The sequence below is a fragment of the Salmo trutta genome, chromosome 34 (assembly GCF_901001165.1).
Source record: "Salmo trutta chromosome 34, fSalTru1.1, whole genome shotgun sequence".
NCBI classification, from domain to species: Eukaryota; Metazoa; Chordata; class Actinopteri; order Salmoniformes; family Salmonidae; genus Salmo; species Salmo trutta.
In genome coordinates this window covers 33,306,942-33,313,572 of record NC_042990.1, presented here as the reverse complement: position 1 = coordinate 33,313,572, position 6,631 = coordinate 33,306,942, and the positions used below count along the sequence as shown (strand labels likewise).

At 50.8% G+C, this 6,631-nt stretch overlaps 1 non-coding gene across 1 annotated transcript; it reads left to right on the top strand.

The window, feature by feature from the left end:
- Positions 1–5,511: 5,511 nt before the first annotated feature.
- Positions 5,512–5,584, top strand: trnaa-cgc (transfer RNA alanine (anticodon CGC)). Its single transcript has one exon. It is a non-coding gene; the product is annotated as a tRNA-Ala (tRNA).
- The last annotated feature ends 1,047 nt before the right edge of the window (positions 5,585–6,631 follow it).

Genomic DNA, 6,631 nt, shown 5'->3' with positions numbered 1-6,631 from the left:
TGGATATTGAACCTTGGAGTGAGAGGGAAAGGAAGGGAGAAAAGAGAGAGACACACACATTCCAATTAATTTTTAAGCACCAAGCAGACAGACAGAGAGACAGAGAGAGAGAGAGAGAGAGACACTGACTGACGGACGGACGGACGGCCGAACGGACAACCAGACCAGACCAGACCAGACTAGACCAGACCAGACCAGACTGTTAGTATTAATCTGCCACAGTGTTGCATAACAGATGGTAAACAGAATTATGAGCTGCTCCTGTTGATGCTTGGTTGTCCTACATACAGCAGGGCCTGCTTGGTTGGTCTACATACAGCAGGACCTGCTTGGTTGGCCTATATACAGCAGGGCCTGCTTGGTTGGTCTACATACAGCAGGACCTGCTTGGTTGGCCTGCATACAGCAGGGCCTGCTTGGTTGGTCTACATACAGCAGGACCTGCTTGGTTGGTCTACATACAGCAGGGCCTGCTTGGTTGGACTACATACAGCAGGACCTGCTTGGTTGGCCTACATACAGCAGGACCTGCTTGGTTGGTCTACATACAGCAGGGCCTGCTTGGTTGGCCTGCATACAGCAGGACCTGCTTGGTTGGTCTACATACAGCAGGACCTGCTTGGTTGGTCTACATACAGCAGGACCTGCTTGGTTGGTCTACATACAGCAGGACCTGCTTGGTTGGTCTACATACAGCAGGGCCTGCTTGGTTGGTCTACATACAGCAGGACCTGCTTGGTTGGTCTACATACAGCAGGACCTGCTTGGTTGGTCTACATACAGCTGGACCTGCTTGGTTGGCCTACATACAGCAGGATCTGGGCAGCCTGCCAAGCCAAATCAACGATGTAATGTCATTAAATTGTCTGACTAAGTTCTTTCATCCACCTTTTTGTTCACTTCACTTTTCTTCTCATCACCCTCCATGTCACCTGAAGATCCAGTCACCCTCCATGTCACCTGAGGATCCAGTCACACTCCATGTCACCTGAAGATCCAGTCACCCTCCATGTCACCTGAGGATCCAGTCACACTCCATGTCACCTGAGGATCCAGTCACACTCCATGTCACCTGAAGATCCAGTCACCCTCCATGTCACCTGAGGATCCAGTCACACTCCATGTCACCTGAAGATCCAGTCACCCTCCATGTCACCTGAGGATCCAGTCACACTCCATGTCACCTGAGGATCCAGTCACACTCCATGTCACCTGAAGATCCAGTCACCCTCCATGTCACCTGAGGATCCAGTCACACTCCATGTCACCTGAAGATCCAGTCACCCTCCATGTCACCTGAGGATCCAGTCACACTCCATGTCACCTGAAGATCCAGTCACCCTCCATGTCACCTGAAGATCCAGTCACCCTCCATGTCACCTGAAGATCCAGTCACCCTCCATGTCACCTGAAGATCCAGTCACACTCCATGTCACCTGAAGATCCAGTCACCCTCCATGTCACCTGAAGATCCAGTCACCCTCCATGTCACCTGAGGATCCAGTCACCCTCCATGTCACCTGAAGATCCAGTCACCCTCCATGTCACCTGAGGATCCAGTCACACTCCATGTCACCTGAAGATCCAGTCACAATCCATGTCACCTGAAGATCCAGTCACACTCCATGTCACCTGAGGATACAGTCACACTCCATGTCACCTGAGGATCCAGTCACACTCCATGTCACCTGAAGATCCAGTCACACTCCATGTCACCTGAGGATCCAGTCACACTCCATGTCACCTGAAGATCCAGTCACACTCCATGTCACCTGAAGATCCAGTCACCCTCCATGTCACCTGAAGATCCAGTCACCCTCCATGTCACCTGAGGATCCAGTCACACTCCATGTCACCTGAAGATCCAGTCACCCTCCATGTCACCTGAAGATCCAGTCACCCTCCATGTCACCTGAGGATCCAGTCACACTCCATGTCACCTGAAGATCCAGTCACCCTCCATGTCACCTGAGGATCCAGTCACACTCCATGTCACCTGAAGATCCAGTCACAATCCATGTCACCTGAAGATCCAGTCACACTCCATGTCACCTGAGGATACAGTCACACTCCATGTCACCTGAGGATCCAGTCACACTCCATGTCACCTGAAGATCCAGTCACACTCCATGTCACCTGAGGATCCAGTCACACTCCATGTTACCTGAAGATCCAGTCACACTCCATGTCACCTGAAGATCCAGTCACCCTCCATGTCACCTGAAGATCCAGTCACCCTCCATGTCACCTGAGGATCCAGTCACACTCCATGTCACCTGAAGATCCAGTCACAATCCATGTCACCTGAAGATCCAGTCACACTCCATGTCACCTGAAGATCCAGTCACACTCCATGTCGCCTGAAGATCCAGTCACACTCCATGTCACCTGAGGATCCAGTCACACTCCATGTCACCTGAGGATCCAGTCACACTCCATGTCACCTGATGATCCAGTCACCCTCCATGTCACCTGATGATCCAGTCACCCTCCATGTCACCTGAAGATCCAATCACGCGAATGAGAGTCCATCGGATCAATGGTTTGTGGTTCTTCCCTTCCCCAGCCCTCGTGGAACATTATAACTATATTTAACATTAAAGTTATAGACTCAGCGATATGACGTAAATGCAGAAGGTAAACAGTATAGTGGGTCAATTTCCACAATAACTAAGAGTGTTGAAACTTCTATGCTGTATTGGTGCCCTGACCACCAAGCTGTGATCAGCATGAAGCAAACCCCTGAATATGCATAGATACTGTATGTGACTGTGTGAGAGCAAAGTCTTGCTGCTCGTTCATCTCAATATCTGTGGTGCTGCTTGTGGCAACGTCATTTCACTCTTTAAGGTTTTGCTGTAGTTGTATATCACAGATAAGACTACATGTCCCTGCCCAGACCCCTGCTCTCTCAGACGGCTTTGTGGTGTTGAATGCTTGTTTATTTACCCTGTACTTGACTGTCACAAGAGGCACCACTGCAGTGAGCAAAGCAACAGCTGTGAAAAAGCATGCCAAGCCATTAAAAGTTCCCTGGCCTTTATTTTGCACCCAACGGTTCTAACCCAAGGAATCCGCTTTTTCACAGACTCATTTAGATCAAAGCCTGTTGTTGCAAGTCTCTGCTCTTTTCTGCTCATTGAATATGCATGATATTTCCATTCCCATCACAATATACTGCTGTGTGGTATGGAGGAGAGGAGAGGAGAGGAGAGGAGAGGAGAGGAGAGGAGAGGTGGATGGAAGGAAGGAAGGAAGGAAGGAAGGAGACAAATTCACCAGGCAGCCATGCTCTGCTCAGAAGCCCAGCGATGAGTCATTGTGTGACCTGTCACTGCAGGGCCCGGCGCCTCCGCTACCTGAAGTCACTGCAGGGCCCGGCGCCTCCACTACCTGAAGTCACTGCAGGGCCCGGCGCCTCCATTATCTGAAGTCACTGCAGGGCCCGGCGCATCCGCTACCTGAAGTCACTGCAGGGCCCGGCGCCTCCGCTACCTGAAGTCACTGCTGGGCCCGGCGCCTCCGCTACCTGAAGTCACTGCAGGGCCCGGCGCCTCCGCTACCTGAAGTCACTGCTGGGCCCGGCGCCTCCGCTACCTGAAGTCACTGCTGGGCCCGGCGCCTCCGCTACCTGAAGTCACTGCTGGGCCCGGCGCCTCCGCTACCTGAAGTCACTGCAGGGCCCGGCGCCTCCGCTACCTGAAGTCACTGCAGGGCCCGGCACCTCCGCTACCTGAAGTCACTGCAGGGCCCGGCGCCTCCGCTACCTGAAGTCACTGCAGGGCCCGGCGCCTCCGCTACCTGAAGTCACTGCAGGGCCCGGCGCCTCCGCTACCTGAAGTCACTGCAGGGCCCGGCGCCTCCGTTACCTGAAGTCACTGCAGGGCCCGGCGCCTCCGCTACCTGAAGTCACTGCAGGGCCCGGCGCCTCCGCTACCTGAAGTCACTGCTGGGCCCGGCGCCTCCCCTACCTGAAGTCACTGCAGGGCCCGGCGCCTCCGCTACCTGAAGTCACTGCTGGGCCCGGCGCCTCCGCTACCTGAAGTCACTGCTGGGCCCGGCGCCTCCGCTACCTGAAGTCACTGCTGGGCCCGGCGCCTCCGCTACCTGAAGTCACTGCAGGGCCCGGCGCCTCCGCTACCTGAAGTCACTGCAGGGCCCGGCACCTCCGCTACCTGAAGTCACTGCAGGGCCCGGCGCCTCCGCTACCTGAAGTCACTGCTGGGCCCGGCGCCTCCGCTACCTGAAGTCACTGCAGGGCCCGGCGCCTCCGCTACCTGAAGTCACTGCTGGGCCCGGCGTCTCCGCTACCTGAAGTCACTGCAGGGCCCGGCGCCTCCGCTACCTGAAGTCACTGCAGGGCCCGGCGCCTCCGCTACCTGAAGTCACTGCAGGGCCCGGCGCCAGCGTTACCTGCCGTTCACTCTCTCCCTGCCTGTTTATTAGTTAACAGTCCAGAGGAACTTAAACACAAACACCTGCCCTATCATTAAATGATTATTTATATTCAGCCACTGTTAGATAAACCATTTATCCATGTTGCCCAGTACTGTAACACCATCTGTACATGTGCAGTATCTGTGACTTGAACCTGTTCTGTTAAATGTACTTCACCAAGTTCCACTACCTTCCATTCTCTGGTCTTCCCTGCCATCTCTGTGTTAGAGATAAACCCTGGATAAACCTTTCCTGAAATGACCTGGTCTCATACCACAGTACAGTGTATGAGCAACAGGCGCGGCGACCCAGCAAGACAGAGTAGACAGTCACCAAGAAGCAGCAGGGACCGCTGGTTCACTTCAGACTGATTAGGCATGCAACCTCCAGGCTAATCCAGAAGCCTCTTTAACCACAGCAAATAACCAATCCAAAGGAGTCGGCTGAGTGCAGTTTTCAGTTCATCTCTCACAATTAAGCCTCCGTGGTTCAGCGAGGAGTGGAGCTTGATTGTGTCTGCAGTGTAATTCTATGGTAAACAGGCTGTAAAGAAGGGGAGCTGGGGCTGAATGATGCCTCAGCCGCTGTTAAAAAATGCACATTCTGGTCTGCCAGCCTTAGCAAGCTGCTTTCAGCTGCATGTCATCCAAACTGGGTCAGCACCATCCCCACCACACACACGTGCGCACGCACACACACACACCCCTGACAGATGCATTTCTCATGCTTTTGGAAATCTAGTCCTAGCTATAACACTTTCCCTGTGAAAAATATGACTCAACTAAAATCTAATATAATAAAGTAAAATCTAATAATTTAGGTAGCTAGCGAGGTAAAGGTGTCTGGGTGGTAGAAATACTGGACATCAGGACGGGAGGTGAAGACGGTCCTGGGATGTGCCGTAATCCCCCCGTACCACGGAAAATAGACACACCAGTAGAGACAGATAGTAGGATAACCCTAACCCTGATATTTAGTCCAGAGACACTTTTTACATCTCCTCCTCTCAGTTCAGATCTAAACTGAGCACGGGTGGCACTCCTGAAGGGAGACCAGGGTTCAGATACTATTCCACACCATGTGGCTCAGTTGGTAGAGCATGGTGTTCGCAACGCCAGGGTTGTGGGTTCGATTCCCACGGGGGGGGCCAGTACGAGGAAAAAATGTATGAAATGAATTGAAATGCATGCATTCACTACTGTAAGTTGCTCTGGATAAGAGTGTCTGCTAAATGACTAAAATGTAAAAATGTTTGATTGAGCTTTGCCCAACCATCTGACACTCTAGGTAGACTAGAACTAACACTCAATGTATTTAAAGGTCCAACGCAGCAGTTCAGATCTCAACATCCTTTCTGGGTAACAGTTATGAACCTTACTGTTATTTTATGAACTGTTATGGTCAAAAATAAACAAAAATAGCTTCTTAGCAAATAATACATTTCTCAAGCAACAATTTAGCTAGGACTGTCTGGGTGTGGTCTAAGTGAGGTGCCTAATTGGATGGATATGTAACCTGAAAACCAGCTGTTATTGAAACTCTTTGTTAGGTTTGAAACTCTCTGTTATTGGTCTGTTCATTTATAGCGCCCGGTGATGTCGCCAGGCAGACCAAAACCCCAGCAGAACAGGCAGTCTTTTCAAACAGCTCTTACACTAAAACGGCATAATCATGATTTTCACAATTTCACAGTATTATTCCAACCTCATAGTGTGGAAATATATATAAAACACAGGAAAATCAGGCTTGTTATATGCAGTAGATGACTGATGGGGGAGGGAGGGGGGGGGCTCTGTTGAAGCCGCCAAGTTCTATAAATGCATGTATTAATGTCTACATTCGTTTTTGACATGTTTATTATATTACAGACACCTTAAACATTACAATTGAATTAGTTTTTATATATTTTTTTTAATTGCTTAATTATAGCATAATGCTATAGAGATGACTAATGATACTGTCCCCACTAATACAACAGAAATACTTAAATACATGTCATTTTCTCCTTGAAACATTTCATTGAAATACTGTAGAATTCCATTCATTCCTATGGAGGACTGCTCCTACCGACCAGTGGCTTCAAAGCCTCTCAATGGCCAATAGCATCAGCAATCTAAGTTTATATACATCCTGGTTTGAACCCAGCTGCGCCTGAAGGCTGAAGTCAGACACCTCATAGCTGCCAGCCCAATGT